Here is a 26,525-nt window from a genome sequence, read left to right as displayed (position 1 = left end):
TAGAAGACGAGAAAGCATGTGACGAGGCGGAGCGAAAAAGAGACGGAGTCTACGATCAGGCTGAGGAAAAGCAGGAGTTAAAGGCGGATAAGAGAGCTGAGAAGGTAGGCTGGGTTGAACATGTAAAAAAGGGAAAAGGAAGTGAGAGAGAACGCGAAAAGACGGAGGATGAGGAGCTGAGAACGTTTGAGGAGGGTAAGAACGATACGGAGATGTCGCGTGGATTTGGTAGTCTTGATGGTGAGAGTGTAACCGAGGAGGCCGATGGAGAACACGAGAACGCATGCGTGGAGACTGCGAAACCAAGAGTGAGTGCTCCCGAGGAGGTTGCGAAGGAGAGGGAAAAACCGTGTGAGGAGGCAGTCACAGTTGAAACAGAGGAACGAGACGCAATCGGAGATCTCGCGAAACCGGTGTCTCAGATAGAGCTTCGTAGCTTTAGTGTTGGTTGCGGCCATCACCGAGATTCAGTCGGGAGCCGCGCTGGATGGGATGACGCACTAAGTTCTACGACCTGGCCGTGTGTCACAGGCCCGAGCTCTGAGTTGTGGCAGGGTGAGTGCGTGCTGGGACGGCTGAAAAACTGTCTTGGTCAGGCCGCTGCTCAGAATGCACCTAGCGTGCACGAGCGGTTTTTGGTAGTGACAGGTGCTTGTGAGGTTGTTGTTGTGGGGCAGTCTGTGCGTAAGGGAAAGAATGATCCCGAGAAGGTCGTCGCGTTCGCGGGCCGCCGTTACGCTCCAGCATCAACCCTGCGCTCACGCGGCCAGCGCGCAGCATTGCCTTAGGTTGGGGAATTGGAGAGGCATGGCCGCGTGGTCTATGAGGCAGGGAACGGGGTCGCATTTTGTGATACCACTCCGTCTTCCCCGAAGTTGTGTTCGCCTCATGGGGCTAAATTGTCCAGACTTGCGTTGACATTGCAACGCTTCGCGGTCTGGATCATCTGCAGAGGGGGCTGGAAGTACGCGGATGCACCCCCCTACTTTCAGATTGTTGCTTGGGGAGGCTAGTATTGAATTGCCTCCGAGCCTTAACACCGCCACGACGGACGTGAACGTTCCCGTTCACCCGTCCTTTTTCGTTGGTGGTGTGTGTGTGTGTGTGCCGTGGTTGTGCGCGACGAAATGCCTCGGGTGCTCGATCCGTGCACCGAATTGATCGATCCGCGCACCGAACTGAACTTTCTGTGCACCGCAAGTGAGCGAAAGCACAGCTGGACATTCTTGAAGGAACGTTATCATGCTACGCCGTCACGGAGAACATTATCGCGCGTGCGCATAGTGGCAATGCAAACTTTCTTAACGTTTTATTTTTGTTGACTGCAAAGTTGCCCGTGTTCTTTGCCAGCCCTTATTCCTTTTGTTCTTGTTGTCGAGTGCCGGAGTAATTGTGCGTGTTTGCAGTTATAGCCCGCATCAGTGTTTTAGGTTGAGTTGTCTCGTTGTTCGTGGCGTTTACACGCTCCGGAGACACGACCCAATTTCTTTTACCCGCACTTAGTGTTTTTAGCATTTTTGGTGTGTTTCCGGTTTGGTAGAGTATTCCGTCCCTGTTGAACGGCTAGGGAATAGGTTGTGTTTGTAAGTTTAGGCGAGAGAGAGTTCGGTTCAGCTGCAGAAATGGGAGGGGGCTCATTTGTGGTTATACTATAGCTCCTTCCACGTGTTTTTGTTTGTTTGTTTATGCCGCTGTTATTGCGGAAGGAGAGATGAAACGAGTGGCCCTTTTAAATTCTCTTCGGATTGACTGAACCAAGAGGTCCAGTAACCCTCTTAAAGGGGGGAGTTGTAAGGTCCACTTATTAGATTAGCGGCCAGGCGCCTGACCTGCGCGTGAGAACGCGCCGCTCTGTCTAGCGACGCAGCACTGCCGACACTGCGCTGCAACCACCGCTAATTCGTCGCGGCGTGCGCGGGAGACGGATTGTCTGGCCCACCGCATTCCTCAAGGATAATCCCCCATTGAGAAGGCAGACGGCGGCGCCTGATTCCAGGAATGTCTACTTGACGCGCAGAGGTTGGGGGATTACCGGCGTCTCCATTGTTGTCGCGCCCTGGTCAGCATGACGCACTGTCGCCGTCTTTCGTTTTCGCCCCGCGGGGTCGCTCGAACTTGCTCGTCTACGAGCGTGCCGTTGACCCGAAGGTGGCGGCGCCTCAATGAATATTCCGTGGCGTGCTGAGTGACAGCTGTCTACATGTATTTGGGCACGCCCATACGCGTGTACGAACGCTACAGGGGCGTTCCCGAGAGAGTGTGATCTCGAGGTTATATAAGACCCAACTTGGCCGTTGGAAATCGTTCTTGTCTGAGCGCTGAGCTGGCAGTTCCCGGCGAGACAAGGAGTCTCGACCGTTAACGCTAGGTTGGGATTTGTGAGCCCCCTAGTCGAGGTTAAGATCGCGTCGGAGGTTAAGGGTGCAGCGCCGCACCGGGCAACTAGACGGATCTTGCGGCGAGACAGAGTCTCGGCCGTGGTTTCTCGAGCGGTTTGTGTACGCTCCGAGAATAGGAAGAGTTAGACGAAGTTGAGGAGCTCGAGTGATTTGTGCGCACTCGGAGCTAGCGTCTAGCCGAAGTTTGAAGTTTTTCTTTTTATTTCTCATGTACCCAGTTTCCATACTGTAAATAGCTGTACATAAACTTCCGTTTCACCTAATCAACTTCAACGCCTCGAGTTCGTCAATTCGACCGCCATCTCCAAGAACTTCAAAACCAGCACCCAGCCAGCCTCCTGCCAAATCAACCGGAGCCCGGGCGATTGGGTTCCTGATCGACACCGGACTTCGGGGAAACGATCTTTACTGGCGCAGCCGGCAGGATTTGGCAGAAGAAATCACCAGGCCACAACCAGGGGCAGCAAGCGGACGCAAGCCCGCCTTCATCGGCAGCAGCGGAGCTCCGCGCGGAGTGGAGCGGCAGAGCCAAGCCAGCGCTTTACTTTACTCCACGATCTTTTTAAACGATCTTTAAACGATACTTTAAACGATCTTTACTCCAGCATAAAACACTTTTGTGTTAAAATATAAAACCCGAAAACAAACAACCCTAACTATAACGTAGTGTTTAGTACTAAATAGCTTCCCCGCAAGAAGACCCTGTGTGCAGGGGTGCACGCTTTACAGGCGTCTTGCTTCGTTGTACTGGCGTTATTTCCGTGCCGAGTATGACGTAAGTAAAATCTTCGTGTATCCCGAAATAAAACACTTTCGTATTAAAATCGTCGTCGGCACCGCTTACGAGTGCGGGCATCGAATATTCGCCGCAGTGTCAAGCCTAACACATCAGTAGGCAGACCTGTGGGCAAACCGGCCGGCCGGCTGCTCCCAGAGCGCATCTCCCACCCACACTCTCGAGCGCCGCGCATCGTTCTCTAGCCACGGCAGCAATTTGTCCTCGCGGTGCCTGCATCACGTCCATGGTCGCCTTCTAATTAGGCGGCTGACGAGATCAGTACGCAGGGGCATTAGCAGAAACTGCCGCCGAACCGGAATCGACAGTGCTACTGCAGTTCATCCTGAAGGTGGAACCGCTCACACAACAGGGAAGAAAGTAGAAAAAAACAGAGACGAAATGGCGCTAACTCGCAACTGTTGGTTCATTGAAAAGAAACAGAAATATATACTTTCAAAACCTCACGGGGTGCGTTCATCTCTCCCAAGTAAAACCATGAAAGTCACTTTTTACAGTGATTAATTACATACCGGTGTGCACGCGACAATCGAAGGTTAAGGGCATTAAAACAGCAAAACCATAACATATCGAGAAACCGCTACGATCGCCATGAGTGGAACAGATAAAAATATTCTTTGTCTTATAAAAATTGACGGCGCACTAACACACCTATCTCCGGACTTTTTAATGTGAAACGCTTCTGTCAGCTGTCGATTGGTTTTATCTCGATGCCGTGACAAAACAGTGGTATCGCAAAAGATGGGCGAACACCCATGCGTGCTGCAGTGTTCCCATAGTTGGGAGCCCTGATTTGATTTTTTACCGTCTTTATGTTCTTGCAGACGTGTGTTTCAACATCGCCAAGTTTGTCCTACATAAGTGCGACCACGCGTAATTGGTATCACATAAACAACACACGTTGCGCAACGCACAAAGAAGGAAGCATGTTTCACTTGCCATGCTTGTTTTCTTGACCGCTTTGGGCTAGGAGATAAAATTCTGTCTATTTTGCCGCATAACTTGGTCAGTTTGTTGGGGGCCGAGAAAACCACGTCCATGTTGCTGATCGGTATGAATTCTCCTTCAAAAACGAAAGTGTTCTAAGCATGCGCTATTTATACTTTTTTATTTATCCCCTCACCGACAGAATAAGAAAGACAGAGTTGGGAATAAAATACGTCTAAATACTAGGCTGTATTACCAGTGTTCTGGAACACCGTTAAATGTCTTTGCCGTGGTTTATACTTAAAGTACCCCGTGCGTTTGCACCATCGTTACGCTCCCGAAATCACAATCTTGTAATTTAGGAAATAAACCAGTCCGGTTAGTTTTGCGCTGCTAGAGTGCAATACGAAAATTTGGTGGGTTGAATTGCACAACGGGATAAGGCATACCGTATTTTGTAGTCCAAACTCAAGTCGAACCTTTGCATTTGTCAAATGAGCAATTGATCCTTATTTTCATTCCGGTGAGGCAGGTGCGCTCGCCTTTTAGGACTGCATGCTCCAGTTTTCTGTTCTGTTAGGGGACGACTGGTAAAACGTGAGTTACCTTAGGGGCAACATTCAGTGCACGCAAACTAACTATGCAGTACCCATCAATAGCATCAGTAGAAAATGCGCATTGATTCAGATATTGATAATGTGGTATGAGAGCGAACGCGCAAGGGCGCCTCAAGCAATTATTCTCCGCAGGCTGTTAAACAGGCATAAGCACTAATTTTACAGCCTGTCCCCAAACGTTTTACAAGAACTTGAAGTTCTTTTTAATACGCTTTTTTCTTTTTGTTTTGTGTGCACAGCCAAGAGACCTTTGAAACGTATTTATTTTTATTGTGTAAGAGACAGAGGCACAACTTATTTTCTAACGCTGGATATATACTCGCTATTTTATAGTTCTAAAAGGCCATGAGCACTATATACAAGTTTGCTTTATTTAAAATATGGCATCAGCCCAATAAGAAATATGCCAATTTTTAGACAAATTTCCTACAACTCAGATACACAGTTATGAAAACAGGCGAAAAAGTGGTGACTCACAGTTCACTTTGGTACTACCTTTGTTAGAAGTCTCAGTGACTTGTTTATTTTTTTTATTGGTAACCGTCAAGCAAGGTCCCTGCCACTAAACATGACTGTGCAATGATATACCAAAGCTGCTGCTTCCATTTGATGTTATTTTCGGACTGTAAGGTGCAGTCCGCAAGGAGTTATTGCAAGGAATGCAAGGAATTATTGGCGACTCAGCACTTGACCGCTTACTACGTGATATGTGGTTGCTCAGGAGATTTTAATGTTCCCCAATGCTATTTAGGTCGCCAGATGGGTTCACTAGCGAGATATGGGAGCCTTCCCCGTAAGTACAAAAAACACTGATAACTCGATCGGCGTTATTATTATCTATATGCCGCTCTTGCTAACGCCTAGTCCTAAAAATTTAAGGTTATCTGATTATAAATCTTTTTGATTAAATTGTTTCCTTTTTGCCCAGGATTGAGCTCCATTTTTGAGTTTGGTGTTTAATTGAGTGGAGTTTAAATTAAATTGTATTGAGTTTTTCTCGCACTCATAAAATTAAAGATAATATGCACAATGTCAACGAAAGCAGAAACGGAGCCTATAAGCAAGCAAGAAGGGGCATTGGGCATAGGTTCAAGTTCGTTGGATGTTTCTTCCGCATAGACCCTGGGATCCTTCCACCATGCAGCCCCGCAGACATGTTTCAATCTGGGCTTTGTATTATAAGAGTCTAAGAGGGCACATTATCCTAAGGAAGGAATTATTGGCGACTCAGCACTTGAGCGCTGACTACGTGATATGTAGTTGCTCAGGAGAATTTAGGGCACCCCAATGCTATTTAGGTCAGCAGGTGGATTCACTAACGCGATATGAGAGCCTTCCCCGTAAGTAAAAAAAAAACACTCCGTTAGTGCAGAATAACTTATATTGCCAATCACTGAGATTAACCTAGAGGACATTTCGTAGGCCGTTGTAGTAGTAATAATGAATACGCATTTCATAGAATGTGTTTTTCCTTCATATAAACTCTGTCGCTGATCGTCTAAGCCCCATGTACAAACGCATACGACTATGCGATTCTCTTTTTGAAACATGGGGCAAAATAAACCTATCTAAATTAACATCCTACGCTGAAGTCTCCTATCCGACGACACCCCTCCACGTCATGTATCATTATAGCTCTGACCTATCCCCATACTCTACGAGTTGTCCTAAAAAATTGGCACCAATCCATGTTGTGAAGGTGATGGGAAAGCAAAGCTTTAAACGACACCCACAACAAATGCCTATGCGACGTCACTTGAATTCACATAGATGGCTCTAAAAAAGGGCCCATCTCCCCGCGAAGGGGACTCCAGTAAATGCGTCGCATAGGGGGTGGGTGTATTGCGTTAACGTTTAGTGTTTGGGGAGTTGGTGGTAGTGAATGCGTTGTATCAGCAGCTTCTTGGCGTAGTTTGAATGAGTCAAGGATATAAGGCGCGTTCGTAGCCTTTCATTCTGTGTCGGTTTTGTGGCGCAGTGGGAAGAGCACCATACCCGCAGGTAGTGAATGCGTTGTATCAGCAGCTTCTTGACGTAGTTTGAATGAGTCAAGGATATACGGCGCGTTCGTAGCCTTCCATTCTGTGTCGGCTTTGTGGCGCAGTGGGTAGAGCACCATGTACCTTGCGTTCCGCCCGCAGGGTCGTGGGATCGAAACCAGGCGCCGGTAAGCATTATTTTTTTATATAGTGTAGGGGGAGGGGTGCGGACCTGTTGTTGAGAGCGAGGAGGGTAGCGTGATGCGGGAGAGGAGGAGTGGGGGAGAGGGCGCACCTGGAACGGCTGTTGCGGACGCACGGTGGACGCTACATGTGAGTTAAAGAAATTCTCTGCATTTAAAAAGTGAGACCAGAGATTCTGCCTGGAATTCGCAGAGAGCCATTACCTGGAATTCGCAGGAGCTGCGTCCGGAACGCAGCAGCGTCGGCCAGGGCCTGGCTAGAGCGGCGGCCCCGAGCTAGCACATCAGGATAGCTAGGCTCCGCTGTCTCACCCTTCCAAAGACGCTTCTCTCCGTTTTCTCTCGGCTGACTCACGGCCGCTACAGTGGCGGACGCCGCCGCTGTAGCCCTGCCGTGAGTCGGCAGAAAGAAAACAGAGAGGAGCTTCTTTGGAAGGGTGAGGCAGCGGAGCCTAGCTATCCTGATGTGCTAGCTCGGGGCTACACCACCACGCGACACAAGCGCAGACACCGAAACAAATGGGCATGCGAGCTTAGAGATCCCCATTTATGCCGATTAAAACTAGTTAGTTAAGTAATTTTGAGAATTGCGAGAAAGCCAAGGGAACTTTTATAATCGCTATTTATCAGAACCAGTTGTACCTCTCACATTTTGTAATACCTCTTAAAACAAGACCGAATAGGCATTCACCGATTTTGAAAACAGAGTCACATTCGTGGCAAACACTGCTCAAATGGAAGCATTTCTCTAGCGCCTAGATGTCTGTATTGGTATCTACATTTTGTTTTCCCGCCCTGCAAACCAATCCTTAACCTATCTTTGGCGTACTACCGCTGAATTCCGTCGTGTCAGGGTTACCCAGAAGGTGCTGTCGAACAAGTTAATCAGGCCGTGCGAAGGAAGTGCGCAATAGAAGTGAAGCTGCGCCAAAACAGGCCCAAAATAATAACCGTCTCTAAAGCAGACGACAACGCCGTACCGCCGACGCACCCGCCGGCGTGCAGGCGCCCTCACGCAGGGAACGTTGGGTGAATTCCTCGCGCCATCTGAAGTGTGCTCCGTGAGGGAACTCTCACTCCCCCCCCCCCCCCCCTCCCCTCACCGCCGCTGCCTCCGCCGCGTTGGAAGTTTATTCTTCCGCCCGCCGCGAAAGAACCGTTGCCTGGTAAGGTAGAATGTTTTGCTTTAAAAATCCCATTTTAGGGACGAGGGGTGTGTTATACGCCCCTTAATAAAAAAAACCTGTGCCCTAACAGTATCGCAGTATTACATGGAGAGAATTAGTTTTTGCTCACTGTATTATCAGCACAACCATGCACACACATAACCAAACACCCAGGCCTCACATGTACTTGCTTCGCAAACAACACATTATATTTCTGGTTTGAAGCCCCAAAAAAGCGCTACAGGGGATGCAGCGCTCGTATTATTTCGGGTGTGTTCTGACCCCCAAATACCCCCACTGGCTACGCCCCAGCAACAGGAAGTGCATAACCTACGTAAAAAGGGCGCTTCACTCACTTCCTTACCTCAAGTGATAACTGGCTGGGGACTGTATGGACGCTGTTGCTAGTTGGCCTCGGCGTCGGTGGGAGCACAGTAAGTTCGGGGGGAGAGCCGGAAGTCTCCAGGACGTCCTTGAGACCAGAGTTCTCCTTGAATACCTTTTCGCCGCTCAGCACAGGCCGCTCGAAGGGTTCACCAACTGCAGCCGCCAGGCCGCGATGGTCACTCGAGCTTGCCATCGCCTGGTTGGTGAGCGCCGTGCTGTTCTCCACCATCGCATGCCGCAAGTCCCTGAGCCCGGGGCTAGCGAACTCCTCGGTGTCCGTCTCTGGGGTGGGCGACTGGATGACGTCAAAACGTGAATGCGGGAACAGCGCGCTCGGAGAGGTAACCGTTGGCTCGCCAGGGCTGGCATTGGACGGTGAGGCCACGACGTTCGCAAAGGGCGTTGCGCGGTAGTCGCTCTTCCAGAACAGGAATTTGCGCTTTCTGCGATTCATGTGAGGGAGAAAGATTGCTCGCGACTTGATATGGTGACGCAGGAACAGCAGTCAACGCCGAACATTTTGTGTCTTAGGACGTACTTCACAGATGGCAGCGCAAAATGAAACAGTGACGGAAACAGGATGACGAGGACTGTGCGGAGCTTCCTATATACATGACGTCCAACCGGAGGCACTGGAATGTTTCTTGGTAAGCCATTGTTTCAACGGCAAGCATTGTTACCCTGGCTTGGGAAGTACTTCCGGTATTGGGAAGTGCAAATGACATCGGTCTCTCGAAATAGAAATATTGGAAGGAATTTTAGCAGTTGGGAAGCATGCGTCAGCGTGGCTTCCCTTACGTTCTCTGAAAAAGAACTGATATTTCTCCACCTGCGAAGATGAGAGGCCCTACTTGAACGGAATGCGTGTATTGTTTAATTCACGTGAAATCCCTTCGAAGTTCAGCGCAGTCCTTGTCATTCTGCCACCGTCCATGTCTCAATTGGCGCGTAATGTCTGAGAAACAACAGGTAAATTAACAAACAAAAGTTCTATTTGCAGATCTTGAACACTTATTTATGTTTTTTTACGACAACGCCTGGCGTAATAATGGAATTGATATTATTTAAATTTATTTTACCACCATTTCCAGGAAAACCAAGAAAACAGCTGTTGAAGGGCCCTAGCACCCTTACACCCGGAGCAGCAAGTCAAGCTTAACGAGATGAATAACAAAACAATTGCAGTACAGTTCTGAATAGAAATCAGAGCAGATAGAAATGTCAGGGACAGCCTGGAAAGAAATCTTATTACGGTGCATCGGGTATACAAATTATATCACACAACTGACTGAATAAAAACGGTGAAACTGCGATTTTTATTTTAATGAAAATAGTATCTACATTGTAGGTGATAAGTACTGGATCATTTTTTCCCTGGTGTTTCTACGGCATTTATTTAAATTCCAAGATTCTGGTGTGCGGGACGTGTATACGCCAACGTTTTCTTACTTACTTGCGCCCGCAACACAAGTAGATCAAAAGGCAGAAGACGATGACGAGCCCAGAAAGTGACAGCACAAGAGGAAGCCAGAAGGTCGCGTTACCTGTTTCAAAGAAAGAACAAAGCGTTCATGATCCTTACTTGTGATTAGATTGAACACTGTCCCGCTCGAGCCGTTATACTTGTGACATTGAACTGAATTACACCTGTTTTGAATTGTACATCTCTAGCGCCGGTCTCTTGTTCTTCTTTTCTTTTCTTTTTTTGTAGTTGTTTGTGTTATTGTAGTAGTAGTTGTTGATTGTTGTTGTGGTTGTTTACTTTCCTGATGGAGGCGAAAAGCAAGAACGCCCATGTGTACGAGATTTCGGCGCACATCCCCAGGTGGTCAAAATTATTCCATAGCCTTCCACTACGTCGCGCCTCATCGCCTGCGTTGCGTCGGCGCGTTAAACCCTACAATCAATCAATCAAGTGTTGTTGTTGTTTCTTCTTTGACGGGGTAGCCTCTCTCTTCTTTCTCTGTTCTTTTTCTTGTCTTCTTTTTTTTATTATCAAAAACGGTTTTTTTTTTCTTTTCTTTCTCGCGCCACCCTGCTGCTGCCTCTGTCAATTGATTTTAGGGCTTGTCAAGCTGCCTAGAGCAGCTTCTTTCCCAACAAATCAACCATAAAAGTAATCCACCATAAAAGTACGTACATGTTGTGGAAATAAAGCAATTCAAGTATATTTTATGCTTGACAGCAGATGCTCTGCAATGGTACCCAGCTGTTGTTTTTTTTTTTCGCTTTGTTAAATTTAATGCACCCCGTAAAAATGCAGCGGCAAAATTATCAAAACTGTAAGACTGTCAGGAAGAAACGCCACAGTTAAACAAATATATGACTTTTTTGGGCAAAATAATTAATGAAGACAACCGAACACCATACTTGCTTGATGCGTAATATTGAATGCACTTTTCGTATCTCTGTCAGTAGCATTGGTAACGCACCCGCCGCGGTGGCTCAGTGGCTAAGGCGTTGCGCTGCTGAGCACGAGGTCGCGGGTTCGATTCCCGGCCGCGGCGGCCGCTTTTCTGATGGAGGCGAAAAGCAAAAACGCCCGTGTGTACGAGATTTCGGCGCACGATAAAGATCCCCAGGTGGTCAAAATTAATCCGGAGCCCTCCACTACGGCGCGCCTCATCGCCTGCGTTGCGTCGGCGCGTTAAACCCCACAATCAATCAATCAATCAGCATTGGTAACGCTTTTGTGTCGCGTTGGGACGTAGTCAAGGACGGCGGAACAAAAGTTTATCGGAGTGAACTTGTGCTTCGCTAAACACTCAAAGAATGCACAACCGGCAACGGAACAGTCAACAACGTGACGTGCACAGACGGTTGCCGGCGAATCCAATCCCATGGCGTTTGCCCTGCGAGCATTTATCTTTCCACGTTATTGTCTCTGGAACTATCTAATCAAATCGCGAACACTGAAGAACGTACTAGCCTAGTGCGATACAGGGCAGTGCACTCCCCATCAAATAAGATAGCCTGCGCGAAACAAAACGAATGGTACCAGCACGCGTCTTGCTTCGAACACAGATAACACTACCGATACGGCTAGACGCTGAAAACAACAGACGCAAGTAAACAAAACAGAATGTATGACTCGCGGCAATGTTTTTTTAGTAGCTTGATAACATGCTGATAAACCTTCACTCTCCGGACAAACCTTGGTCGATGAGATCACAAATCATTTCGCTTTCGACTTGTCTACAAAGACATTTTCCCAGTGTAACGCTTTTATGCGCATCCTGTGTCCGATGGGTCCTCATCTGTGCTTACTATTTACAACAGCCATGGTGATCCCTACACAAGGGCGAAGGGAATGATCGCAAAGTATCTGAAGTATGGGACCCACAGCACCCAGTAAAATACACTTGTTTGGTGCGCTTCCCAAGTTAGCCTGTCGGCATGCAACCTTCTGAAGCATCGGAGTTTCATGAGGCGTTCTCGCCTGACTGTGATGATGGCTGCTACTATGATGACTGCTACTGTGATGGCCGAAGCAATCTGATCCCATGCATAATTCAATGTCCTCGCTAATCAAGGAGCATCGTTAAATGTCTTCCTCCCGTGCGTGTGCTTTGAATTTCTAGCGTTCCATAGCGTACAAGGAACCATTTAACTCTCTTGTTCTCCGAAAAGCAGCCAAGCTCCTGGGCATGGGAGGGACTTGTACGGTGGCACGGTATGCGCCACCTCAGAAGCTGGGGCGCCACCCACGCATCAGAATCCCCACTTTTACAACTGCGCCACCAAAGCAGCTGTTCAGGTTCAAGTGAGATGATGGGCGAATGGGAAGTTCCTTGGCTACTGACACGGAGTTACAGCGAAACTGCTTAAATATTACTACTAACTGAATAAGGGTAGCCTCCTGAGCGTGTTGGTTCTCCATAACTAGATAAAACAATTTCGCAAAAAACGGAGACGCGGACGAAGTGAAGACGTGTCTCGCCTTTGCGTCGTGTGTGTCCGTGTTCACTTCGTCAATGTCTCCCTTTTATTGCGTAGTTATTTTATGTACTAACTGACATTTAGTCGCTCCCGCCTGACGCCAGATGAATCCTCTATAAAGGACGTTAAATGACATGTAATTACCTATGGACATTACTATACAGACAGCGCAGTGAGAATAATACAGACAGCTACGAGGGAGTGGCTCTTAGGCAAATATACTTCTGTCTTCATATCGGAAGTTAGCGCTTCAAAAAACAAGAAACACGACAGAAAAACGAACTTGACGGGCGCTCGTCCTGTCCGTTTTTTTTTTGTCATCTGTCTTGTTTTTTGAAGCGCTAACTTCCACTATGATGACCTTGGACCAACTAGCCCATCAGCAGGTTTTATTAATACGTCTGTCTGAAGGGGTAGGCGCCGTTTAGAGGCCCGGGCCTGCTAGCTATTTTGGTGAAATACGTGGCTTTTGGTGAAATACGTGGCTTTTCCCATCGTATGAGTAGAAAAAAGCTCAAATACCTGTGGCATGAATGGCGGTGCAGTGACGCTCGTCGACTGGCCTGTATCCCTCCGCGCAGTCGCAGTGGCCGTTCAGACAGAATGCTGATACCGAGCAGTTGGCGTCGGTGGTACAGGCCTCACCCAACTTTTGCGGGAACGACACTCTTCCACCTGAGGGAAATGGGGAGAGAGAATACCATCCAACTCAATGAAGACGAACAGTCAACGACGTCGTAGAAGGGTAGATGGCGAGTGCGGGCTTTCCTTGTCTTTTTCCTATGCGCACGTGCAGCGGGGACACGTGCCTTTTTGTTGGGCCCTGAGGGGGCATACATGTGTTTCCTTTGAAAATAAACTTTTCAGTGGATAGTAAGGGCCCATTTCACCCACTTTTCTTGTGACTCTTTTAGTTCGCGCTGAACTTCCAATGATGTAAGTTCACCAACTAGCTCGTCTTCCATTTTACCGACGCCACCCTAATTCGTGGCTGGTTTCACATAAGGCACATGTGATCGTACCCTACAGTTCCGCGCAAATTTATGAAAAAAAATCTCCCTCGATGAAATATGAGAGCTAGATTGACAATGGATGTATAATGAAAGATATTTGTTAAATGGGCTTTACTTTAGGGGTAATGAAAGGTGTAATAACTTGACAACTCGCAAGTCGGTTTCTCTCCCAAGAAAGCAAACACTTTTGTAGTGGTGCAGTTTATAGAGTTGCTATGACGGGTGGTTAAAACGCACCATTGCTTTTTACTATCAGAGGTTTTCCGCAAAAAACGCCAACGCCACTTCGGGTCCATTCTAATTCTGAAACCACGTTCTCATCCAGAACAACTTATATTCTGCACTAAAACCTACTTTCAGGCTTCGGGCTTCGCACTCTTCATAACAGAAATATTCTCCCTTTATATGTTTGCGTCTTAGTTTCAGAGAAATTCCGGAAGCTGACATTCGCACTTGTCTATATCGAACCATGAGCGTAAATCAGACGAGATCCTGTTTTTAAGGGGCCACCATCGATTTATACTTCCGGGGAGAAATCAATCGTCTCGCATTTTAGCCTCACAGCATCTACATAACGGCGCGTACTTTTGCGAGGGATGAGCCAAGCCCCTACGGAGAGTCGCTATTGTAGCGAGGCTCAGTCGAATCACTTCTTAAAGACATTTGTAACGCGTCGAAAACAAAATCGCTGTCACCAAGCCAAGATTATTATGAAATTCATCTTCGCATGAAGCCAGTCATGTGCACTGCTAAGTTTAAGTCCTTTTCAGCGCGTGTCTAGCATACCTTGTCCTGCCCGCCCATAGTGCCTTGTAGTTCGGCAAGTGACCAGACCACGTCAAGATGGCCACCGAAAGACCTCAAGGCGACTGGCTCTTAACAGTACCACCTTGGGGGGGGGGGGGGGCATAGAGAGATAGTGCGTATCTTCAAAGGACATCCCCTCCACCATTTATGGTATCGGTCACATTACGCACGCAGTTATTTTCCCTTCAGTTATAGCTGCCCGATCCTACTCGTGGAAACCTCCACCTTGATGTAACTGCACTGTACTCGTGCTAGAGTTGGTGCGGAACTAGTAGACCGTTATCCAAGAAACGGCGAACGCTGGAATGGCCGGAGTCATAAGGCCCCTATATTTTAAACAAGTATTTCAACAAACACTATACAAGCTTTGCCGGCTCGCCAATCAAGTATATCAACGAGTCTTTACAAAATAAGGTCTTTGTTTTTGTTCAAGAGGCTAATACCGCTTGCACACGGGGCCAGCTTTATATATATATATATATAGCGGTAGACTCACCTGTGGAGTTGCAAAGTCCGTTGTAGGCCACACCCTCCGGCGACGGACAGACACACTGGTGGTTGGCACACGTCATGCCGGGACCGCACTCGTCCGTTGAATTGCACATACCTGGTAAAAAATTTGTTTCCCATGTTCCGCAACATGCCCCTTTTTATATCTAGAAAGTAGCGATAATATTAGCGCGTGGCCTACCCGACATCATTAAGCGGGTGGCAACAGCTTTCGACGTCCACCTTGGCTCCCCACAGATGCCTGATGACGAGTGCAGTGCGTGCTGCGAAAACAGAGTAGAAGCCCTCTGAGTGTGCTATGCACGAAACAGTTCTTCCCAGTTCTGAACTTTACAAAACTGGCTAACTTTTCTGCGCTTAGGAACGGCAAACGTATCACGCGTTGATTTAGCGCCGCGCATTTTCCGCAGACTATCAACACATATGGCCATTTGTCACTAACAGAATAACAGTACTTGTGGCGGGAACCAAAACACGAATGCATCTTCAAAATTAATCACAGGTTCCAACAAATTCGGCTCAGGTCTTACCGATTTCCCTTATAGTCGCAGCGGCAGACCCGAAAGTCAACCGCTATCTAAATGGCTCCTTCTTCTTCTACTTCCACGTTTTGCAGTGTCCCACGTCCGCAAAAGTAAAGAAACGTTGGTTCAAATTGTGGTATAGAATATAAAATAATGAGACAAAATGTAGTGATTAGATTGATATAAACATGTACAAATGAAAAATAAAACACTTGACTTATAACTGCACAGGCTTCTGAATTGCAGCATGGAAGCATATGTGGCCCAATAAAAGCGCGTGCTGTCCTGTTTCTTGCTTCACCCTTCAAGACCATGGCTTCGGCACCTACTTTCGCCTTAAGAAGGTCCAGGCTTTGAAGACCGACGAGATATGCAGCGTCAGCGCACGCTGCGCGAATTTGTCAACTGCATCACCTTTGGCGCACAGCCAATCGTCCTTCCAAGCAGATGCTTGTAAGGTAACTCCCAGGCTACCTGTCGTAGCTTCTTGTTGGGTAGGTGGCCCCCGCAACCCTCCACCTACTCAGCCATCGCCATCCCACCCAGAACATTGACCTTCGGCCCAATCTCCTCTGAGGGACGACAACTATGCTCGTCAACAAACCTCCGCCATTTCTGTTTAAGCAACCGAGGGCACGTCGGACTCTCCACCCCTGGTCACCGCTTGAGATAGTACCCATCATCACCGCGTCCTTCGACAACCAATCGGGAGAATGGGGGGGGGGGGGGGGGGAATAATGAACGACAGAGGAAGAGAGCCAAACGGATAAGTCCTTCTCCCAACTATGGCCATGTCAGATCCCCCTTCCTCCGTCGTTCTTTTTTCCGCGCTTTAACCTCACGACGCCCCGCGTATCAAATTTCTTATGCGGTGTATGAGACGCCAGAAAGTGACCACAAATAGCGTTAAGCTAATACCAAAGCTAAGAGTATTGTTTTTGATTCCCTTACAAACTTTTCTTTTATGAGTAGTTAGAAAGGCGCTGGTGGGGGCCTTCTGGCAGTTCGAGAAAAATGAGCGCACCCGGGAGCTCGCACGGAGGCATCCCACCGGCGTCACTTTACTCGGAAAAAAAGGAATAGTTTTCTGCTTCGTCCTAACGTTTCGGTTATTATCTTCCTAAGAAAATGTTGCCAGACCAAAATATTATCTTGGTTGTCATGTTTGAGGCTATCCCGTTTTTTAGCGTTGCTTCAAATTTTCGTGTATCATACTTGATACAGTGGGTCTTCGTTGATGCACATTTTTGGTATTGCATTTGGTATGCTTTTCAGTATAGTTTTGAAGCATAAACAGTCTACCTGTTTGCTATTCTTCTGATGTTTTAGGGCCTCAAGTTTGGAACGTATTGGACCACATCATCACTGGCGAAGATGTCAGCAAGGTTAGGGACTCGTCAGGAAGTGACGATGAAGATTACATTCCCCTAGCCATCCTGAACCACTCCGAGACCAGCGATGATCACCGTGCAGGCAACAAATGGCGAAAGGAATTGCTCAAAAGCAGCCATACAAACAGCACATCCAACGGGTGAAACGTATGACTGCATGGCCAATATCCACGTTAACGTCTCCTTTTCTGCAACGTCTCCTTCTCTCCTCCTCCTTCTCTGTACAACAGTTTTAGGGAGGATTGACAAGCGTAACTATCAGGTGTCACTGTCCAAGTACACCATTTTCTCCAGGCGCTGTTTCATGCATCTCGTAAACTATGCTATCTTCGTCTGCGTCGTGAATGTGCGGAATTTCCACAGGCGCCAGAGCCATTAGTTGAAGGAGTAGCCACTCTCAAGACGTTCATTATCAGCATATCAAAAAGCGTGATCTCCACAGGAAAAGCGCCAAGAGGACGGCCGACCAATCGTGCTCCTCCTTCTGTCAAGAAGACGAAGGCCTCGCCCAGTCAGCCCAGAGGTGACGTTATTTTCTTTATTTCTTTACATATTTTGCATGGATTTTTTCTCTCTCTCTTCTTTAATTTCTATAGTTTCGATTTTATATTGGTTTCGACACTTCCTGGTGCTGCATCTCATGTTCGGGCAGTTTATGCTTTTCTGTTTATATTTCCCCCTAAACACCTATTTTAAATGCATTCGTTAAATGTAATTCTTTAATTACTGAGTATACAGCTTCTCTCAGTGAGCAAACCTTTCCTGGCCAATTCCCCTGAGTGGGTATGAGTCATATCTTCTGGCACCACCATTACTACCACATTCGAAGAGGCGGGGGTTGGGCATTTTCCACTTGTGATGAACAAGCGACTTCGATGCAGGAGCTGTATACCAAGCGCTAGCACGGTTAGCACAGTTGTGTGCCCGAAATGGGATATTACTCCCCGCCTGAACATGCACTGCAACTGCTTCTTCGAGTACTACAAGCTAAATTTCTGCAGCGGGCAAGGTGATAGCAGAAGAGCCCACTGTAACATATATGGGGCGTTTATACATTTTTTATTCGGTTGAAATTTCGTTTTGGTGTTTGCATGAATGAAGTCACGTTAGCCCTAACTAAAGATACACACGCTTCTGGAATTTTTATTTGCCTCAAAATATGTTTGAGCTTTCTGGGGTTTTCCTTCAATGGAGTAACAACCAGCTCAAACTTCAAGGTAACTCAGTTGCTCAAGCAAGAAGCAACTACTACGCGTAGGGTCTAGACAAAACTCTCCCACATGCCACGTGGCTACGCCCACTATATACAACCCAATACCCAACAGAATAAAAAAATTCTCTCCACCCGGCATTCTGACATATTTTCATCGGGAGTATTCACAACCCATCCCTCCCACCTCTTCTACCTTTTTTCCCCTCGCCGAGCTATGGGTCAGCCTGAAGACAAGCGCCTACTTCGACGCACTGGAACTAGAGTTGCAAGTTTTCACAAAATTTTGAGGGGGATATAAAAGCTGCTTTTGTTGTTTAGAAAATATGAGAAATTGAAAAAAGACGATTCAAACAGATCTATAAAAACTGAAGTACTTCCTACAGAGGAAGGCTTAGGTGTCTCATCAAAGCGAAAAGTGACAGTAGTTTCTTGCGACTAAACGAATAAAACCATATTATGGGCCCTTATCATCATCACCATCAGCCTACTCAGGTCCACTGCAGTACGAAGGCCTCTCCCGTTCACCTCCAACCGCTCCTGTCTTGCGCTCCTCGAGTTGACAGTTTACCCCCGAATTTCTTTATTTTATCCCTCCATCGGGTTAATGGTCTTCCCCTTCTTCTAAACCCATCTCTTGGAATCCACTTTGTTACCCTACTTGTCCACTGGTTATCGGTTCGTCTCACTAAATGGACAGACAAGTCCATTTCTTTTACCTTATTTGAACTGATATCTTCTACTCAAGTTTGTTCTTTGATCCAGGTAGCTCGTTTCCTGTTCCCGAGTGTTACTCCTAACATTAATCGTTCCATGGCCCATTCACCCGACCGAAGCATGCTTGCCAGTTGTTTAGTAAGGCGCCGCGTTTGAGATCCCTATGTCATCACCGGCAGTATGCAGTGGTTGTAGATTTTTCTTTTCAGTGACAGAGGTAGCTTACTCTTCATTATTTGCAAGTGCTTGTCAAGTGCTCTCCAACCCACACCTATTCTGCGCCGGATTTCTCTCTCGTGGTTGGGGTCAGCACTAATCATCTGTCCGAGGTAGAAATGTTCTTTTACTTCTTCTAGCGTTTGTTTCCTAAGCTGAACAGGACGCTTTCGGTATGCTTATTTCTCATTACTTTAGATTTATTCATATATATTTTAGCTTCACGACCGAGCTTTATGATTGTACATCATCAAGGATTGTTTGCATGTGTTCTGCTGTCTCACTCAATTTCCCTCAACTCAACTTCCCTCAACTTCCCCGTATTCCCCGTTGATCCTCAATCTTATATTGTCCCATTCAAGCTTTTTAAATACCCGTCCAGACATGCTGCAAATAGTTTTGGCGAAACCCTGTCTTTCTCCCTTTAGGATCGGAGGGCGATCCTGCCCATGCATTCCATATTTATGTATTTTAGAAGTATTATGTAGGTTTCCTCTATTCCCTGGTCTTTTAGTGATCCTAGCACGACTGCGGTGAGTACGGAATCAAACGCTTTCTCATAAGGTATAAATTCCATTCAAAGGGGTTTAGTGTACGGAGTAGTAAAAGTAGAAGAAACTTTATTTTAAGCTCGAAACGACGGTGTCTTCGATCAGACACCGGACGGGGCGGTTCCCTTGTCTCGGGACCCGTATGCGGCCAGAAACTGCTGTCCCCTGGCCGCCAGTGCAAGTTAGGCTGGCAGGGCGGGGCTGGACCGCAAGGTCTCCCATCGCTCGTGGAATGGGGTTGGGGGAGAAGAGAGGGTGGGAGGTATGGCTGTCTTGAGTTTAGTGGACTCTGCGATAATGTGTGCAAGAGTGCCAACGTTCTCTGCGCGGAATAGGCATTTGTCCTCTCGTTCTGGATATAATTTGTGTAGTAGGACGGGGTGTGCAAGCGACCCCGCCTGAATTCGCCTTATTATCGTTTGCTGGTCTCTGGTAAGGGTGCGATGCGGCTCAGAGAGGGTACACCGCTTTTCTCTGTACTCATGTGTAATCTGTTTATATGTGAGCATTGGGGTTGCGGTGCCGGTGTCCTGCCCTGCCCGGAGGGTCATTGCCCGGGCTTGGTAGTCGGCGATAACGGTGCCGGCCACCTTTGTATGGGCAGGCACCCACGCGAGCTCTATGGCTCGCCCCGGTGCCCTACCCTTGGACATAATTGCGGCTGCCTCTGAGAAGATCACCCCTTTTCTGAAGCGTCCGTACGCTCTTTTTGAGTCGGTAACCACTACCTCGACACCCGGTTGGACAAGCGCCATGGCTATGGCCACCTCCCCGGCCGTCGTTGGGCCTTTGGTCTTCAGCGAAGCGCTAGTGACCAGCCGTTCTTCGTCAGTGACCACCACCGCCGCACGGTTGCTTCCTTTCGCAAGTGACGAATCCACGTAGAGCACTCTGGTGTCTTAACCTAATCACTGGGACATCGTCTTGGCACGAGCTTGTCTCCTTCCATCATCCTTATCCGGGGCCATGTTGCGCGGTAGGGGCTTAGTGTTTATAGACCTCTCCCACTCTGTTGGTATGGGTGCCTTTATCGTTGCTTGTTCCTTGCGCCAGCCTGCCTTGTCCAGCACCGCGTGGCCGTGGGTTGTTTTGCTCAGGCAGAGACGCTGGTTGGATAGATGGGCCTCTATAAGCTCGTCAACCGTGTTTTGCATGCCCACGGCCTGTAAGCGCTGGGTCGACGAGTATATTGGTATAAGTAGGGCTTGTTTGGTGGCCTTTCGGGTGATGGTGTAGAGTGTAGACTTCTGGGTCTTATTGAGGTTAAGATACGGGCAGAGTATGTGATTCTGGATATAATGAACGCTTGCACCAGCAGGAGGGCGTCTTCTTCTTTCAGGCCCCTATTCTTGGTGGATGCTCTTTGCAGCATTTCGAGGATATTTTTCGCGCTGTTCTTGATCTTATCGACGGCAGCGTGTGCCTTTCCGTTGTGTTGCAGAATGAGCCCGAGGATACGTCTATTGTCCGTCGGTTTGATTTCGGCGCCTTCGATTTGGATGGAGATGTCTTCTGGGGGCGTCTTGCGCGGTTTGCCGGGTTGGACAATGAGGAGCTCCGACTTTTGCGGTGCGCAGCTAAGTCCGCAGGTCTTTACGTACTCCTGTACGGGCAGCGCTGCCGCCTGGAGAGTCTCCTCTATCGAGCCGTCGGAGCCTGTTCGCTCCGTTCATATTGTAATGTCGTCCGCGTCAAAAGCGTGCCCGATCCCTTCTATTTGGTCTAAAAGGCGTGGCAGGGGTAACAGAGCCAGATTAAACAGAAGTGGTGACAGGACTGCCCCTTGAGGAGTAAAGCAATACCGCAACATGGCTAGTTGGTGCATGACATCGAAAAAACTTCAAAGCGCACAAAAAGACGGGGACAAAGAGGAGGGACACACACACGCGCTTACTCGCAACTGCAGGTTTTATTGAAAAACACAAATTTATACATGAACACAAAGCAGATTAAACAAACATTGAGCCGATTAGTGCTTGCTCCTTCCCGTGAAGAATAATGGATGATTTGCTTATACACTTGTCAATATGTTCCTTGATAAAGTATGCCTCTACCAATTCTCTGACAGTTTGATCATTATGCCGATAGAGCACCTCTGTGTAACCAAACAACGGGTCACACTTACACTTTTTGCAATGAGCAGGCAAATTTTCGCTTGTTGAATTTCTTACAGTTGACGCATGCTCATTCAAACGAATGTTTAAACAGCGTTCTGTTTGGCCCACATACACAGACTTGCATGATAACGGGATTCTGTACACGACGCCAATCGCACAACGAACAAACGGCTTCGTGCGGGTGACGCCACACTCGTTCCTCTTTTTCTTAGGCTGGTCCTTGTTGTTAACAATGCGGCAGAGACTGCCCAATTTGTTTTTGCCGAGAACAACACCCTTACGCCGTATCGGGGCCCCACGTTCTTCAAACCGTGCGCCATTTTATGGACGTACGGGACTAGCGCACAATGCCACCACACACTGCCGACAGTACAGACGGAGGGAAACCCACCGCCTTAAGGTGAGTAATCTGCTCCGAAAAACTCTCTCCCACCAAATGCTCACACGACTTCTTAACAGCCGACCCCAGACATGACATGGCTATTCCTCTTTTCACTATCTTTGAATGGCCAGAAGAGTAGTTCAGCAACGGCTTCTCCGAACGCGGGTGGTAACGTCAACACGGGTGTTGATTTGAGAGGTCAAGTTTCAAATCCAGAAACTGTATGCACCCTTCAACTGCTTGCTCAAATGTGAAGGTTAGGCCCATCCCACACTTGTCGAACACATTCAAAATGTCGTGTAATTCAAACCTAGGTTCTTCACAGCGCACAAAAACCAAATAGTCATCCACGTATCTGTAGATACGGCATGCATCATCCTGAAGGCATTCTTTTATGCAAACATCCACTCTCCCAAGGAAAATACGGCTTAGTACAGTGGCTACGCAAGAACCGATGCAAACGCCTGCCCTTTGGAGCACGACTTGCCTTTCAAACATTACGATCGCCGACCACAAATACATGGTTAATAACTCCATGAAGCCACCAACAGCTACACCACTCTCAGACTGAAATTTCTGCTCATAATTGTCTTTAACAATACAAGCCTTGACACAGCTCAGTAGTTCTTGCTGTGGGAGCGAATAATAGAGGTTTTTCACATCCACACTATTATTCGCTCCCACAGCAAGAACTACTGAGCTGTGTCAAGGCTTGTATTGTTAAAGACAATTATGAGCAGAAATTTCAGTCTGAGAGTGGTGTAGCTGTTGGTGGCTTCATGGAGTTATTAACCATGTATTTGTGGTCGGCGATCGTAATGTTTGAAAGGCAAGTCGTGCTCCAAAGGGCAGGCGTTTGCATCGGTTCTTGCGTAGCCACTGTACTAAGCCGTATTTTCCTTGGGAGAGTGGATGTTTGCATAAAAGAATGCCTTCAGGATGATGCATGCCGTATCTACAGATACGTGGATGACTATTTGGTTTTTGTGCGCTGTGAAGAACCTAGGTTTGAATTACACGACATTTTGAATGTGTTCGACAAGTGTGGGATGGGCCTAACCTTCACATTTGAGCAAGCAGTTGAAGGGTGCATACAGTTTCTGGATTTGAAACTTGACCTCTCAAATCAACACCCGTGTTGACGTTACCACCCGCGTTCGGAGAAGCCGTTGCTGAACTACTCTTCTGGCCATTCAAAGATAGTGAAAAGAGGAATAGCCATGTCATGTCTGGGGTCGGCTGTTAAGAAGTCGTGTGAGCATTTGGTGGGAGAGAGTTTTTCGGAGCAGATTACTCACCTTAAGGCGGTGGGTTTCCCTCCGTCTGTACTGTCGGCAGTGTGTGGTGGCATTGTGCGCTAGTCCCGTACGTCCATAAAATGGCGCACGGTTTGAAGAACGTGGGGCCCCGATACGGCGTAAGGGTGTTGTTCTCTGCAAAAACAAATTGGGCAGTCTCTGCCGCATTGTTAACAACAAGGACCGGCCTAAGAAAAAGAGGAACGAGTGTGGTGTCACCCACACGCAGCCGTTTGTTCGTTGTGCGATTGGCGTCGTGTACAGATGCCCGTTATCATGCAAGTCTGTGTATGTGGGCCAAACAGGACGCTGTTTAAACATTCGTTTGAATGAGCATGCGTCAACTGTGAGAAATTCAACAAGCGCCAATTTGCCTGCGCATTGCAAAAAGTGTAAGTGTGACCCGTTGTTTGGTGACACAGAGGTGCTCTATCGGCATAATGATCAAACTGTCAGAGAATTGGTAGAGGCATACTTTATCAAGGAACATATTGACAAGTGTATAAGCAAATCATCCATTATTCTTCACGGGAAGGAGCAAGCACTAATCGGCTCAATGTTTGTTTAATCTGTTTTGTGTTCATGTATAAATTTGTGTTTTTCAATAAAACCGGCAGTTGCGAGTAAGCGCGTGTGTGTCCCTCCTTTTTGTCCCCGTCTATTTGTGCGCTTTGAAGTTTTTTCGATACCTTGAGGGGTGCCACATTCCCCTAGTTCAATAGGTTCCGACTTCTCATTGCCCACCGATATTTGTGCCGTTCTGGAGGCCAGGAAGTTCTTGACGTATCCGAATGTGCGGGCGCCACACTTCGTTCCGTTGAGGTTTCTTAGAATGCTTGCATGCGTGACAAAGGCGCATTTGATATGCGCCTTTCAGGTCGGGGGCCAGGATCGCCCTTTGGCTGTTCCTTGTGGCCTTTTTTGACGACCAGCTCATGGGGCTGAAGCATTACATCTAGGGTGGAAAGATGCTCCCTCAAACCGAACATAGTCCTTGGCATTTGATTTGTGTCTTCCAAGTGTGTTTGGAGTCGGCGGAGCGCCATTCTCTCCATGACCTTCCCCACACATAAGGTTAGAGAGATTGGTCTCATGTTTTCAATGGCTGGGGCTTTTCCGGATTTAGGGATGAAGCGCACTTCTGCTTCTTTCCATTCCGGCGGGAGCTGCGAGCTCTCCCACGCTGTGTTGTGCTCAAGGAGAGTCTGCGCCGCTTTGTCGTTCATGTTTGTAAGTAGCCTATACGTGATGGCGTCCTTCCCGGGGCACTCCTCTTGTTACTCTCGTCGATTCCAGACCAGAGTGAGAAGGACCTGTCGAGGTCTTCATTGTTCGGGCCCTTATATTCTTGCGGGAGTTCGATTTTTTCCTTGTTCTGTTTGTAGGTAGCGTTCTTCGAGGACCTTGATCAGCTTGCCATCATCGCCGTTGTATGTGTTTAGCACTTTCGTCAGTGCGAGGTTGCTTGCTGTTTTGCTGCCTGTAGGGTCGATAAGATGGCGTAGCAGCTTCCATGGCTTCTCCACCGACAGCTGACCTTGGAGGCTGTCGCAGATCTTTAGCCAATTCTTCCTGCTGAGTTTGGCCACGTACTCGGATATTTCCGTGTTCAGTTGGGCTATGCGACGGGCTAGCTTTCTGTTTCGCCGCTGCCGTGTCCAGCGTTTCGTTAGTGACTGTCGGGACACTCACATGATGGCGAGTTTGCTGTCGACGAATGGCGCCTGTGTCGTTGTAACGATTTTTTGTGCGAACTCGTCTAATGTTCGTTTCTGCTTGTCAGCCCACTACTTGTACGCCTGGCCGGTTGACGCTGCTTCGTCTGTGTTTTCTTCTTCTTATTGAGTATGCTTGCGCATCTTGTCCCAGTCTGTGATGTAGGCAGATCATAGCTTAGCTCGGTAGCTGGAACCCCGTATTGTGGTTGTAACGACGCTATGATTGTAGCCCAGATCCTCATCTTTACACTTCCACGTAACGTCGAGTGATCCGCTGAGCCATGACAGGTCCGCTGTTGTGCCCCTAGATACACTGTTTCCTCTGCGTGTTTCCTCTGCGAACGACAGAAATTGAACCCGCGTCTTTATGATCGCATAATTTGAGCTTGAATATCTCCCACACCAGTCTTCCACACCAGAGCCTGATTATCTTGCCCACCAGAATATCTTCCACACCAATTCAAACCACTGCATGCCTTCTTATCCCTAAGCGTGACCCCTAGCAGTATTCTTTCTATAGCCCGTTGGGCCGACATAAGTTTCCTCTCCTGACACCTAAAGAGACCCCAAGTTTTTGCCCCATACGTCATTAGTGAAAGAAGTGATTGGTTATATAACAGCTTACTAATTGACAGAGGAAGCTTACTAATGAGGATATCAAAATTTCTACCAAAAGCAGCCCACGCGTATGCTTATTGTACGGGTATTTTCTTTTTCATGATTGCGAGCAGCATTTATGAGTTCCCGAGGTAGCCGTAATCACTTACTGTTTCTAACACTTCGTTACCTACATTACAGTCACTGGCATGCCTATTGAACGCAACCTTTGATTTTGATACAGGACAATCTGAAATAAAATTGAAAAGGCATTCATGTAATACGACAAACATTTACCCATAAACAGTATATGAAGCATAACAAATCGTCAAGAACTCGACTAACGCACCCCACTTATTATTCACCACATACCCACAATTTACACATGCACCAATTGGTCACCAGGTCGTGAAGGGGCCTGCTCACCAAGAAACCAGTCAGCTCATTCAGCTGCGCAGGAGAGTTTTCGTCCACATATCTCGGTTGTCTTCTGCATAGTGACGCCTTCCTTTGACGTCTCATCCTCGCCAATGGTGCAGATACGCCATTAAGAGAAGGAAAAAATTCGCCTCAAAAACCCTACCCCATCTACATTAATCGCTGCTATACCTAAACGCCCAAGAGCTGCTGAGGTATTCTTAAACAAGTGCTCAGCCGATGCCAGTCTACAACCCCAAAACCCTACGCAAATGATTGATGATTGCCGCTACACCATGCTGTCCCTAGTGCCACTCCACAGCCAAAGTTTATCTGCGCCATATCATTTGGTTTTGCCCAAAATTACCTCATATTAAAAAGCCTCTCCCCTATCAAGCTTCGTGAGATACCCGTAAACCCATACTATGTGAACCAGCGGCATGTAGCCAGGACTTCAATTCAGGTTCGGCAAGTCCCCCCAAGAAAGAGAAAGGGGAACATGAAAAGAGGAGAACGTGCAAGCAAATTCCACAAAACAAAATGTAAAAACACAAGGCAAGTAATTTATTCAAATTAAAATATCTGAATGATGCTACGCTCTTCCCAACTTTCCGACTGTATTGCTCATTTTTTCACACCGAAAT

Source organism: Haemaphysalis longicornis, unplaced genomic scaffold (assembly GCF_048455015.1).
Source record: "Haemaphysalis longicornis isolate Haplotype H1 unplaced genomic scaffold, Haemaphysalis longicornis Haplotype H1 scaffold_7, whole genome shotgun sequence".
Classification (NCBI taxonomy): domain Eukaryota; kingdom Metazoa; phylum Arthropoda; class Arachnida; order Ixodida; family Ixodidae; genus Haemaphysalis; species Haemaphysalis longicornis.
Note: the sequence above shows the minus strand (reverse complement) of the source record.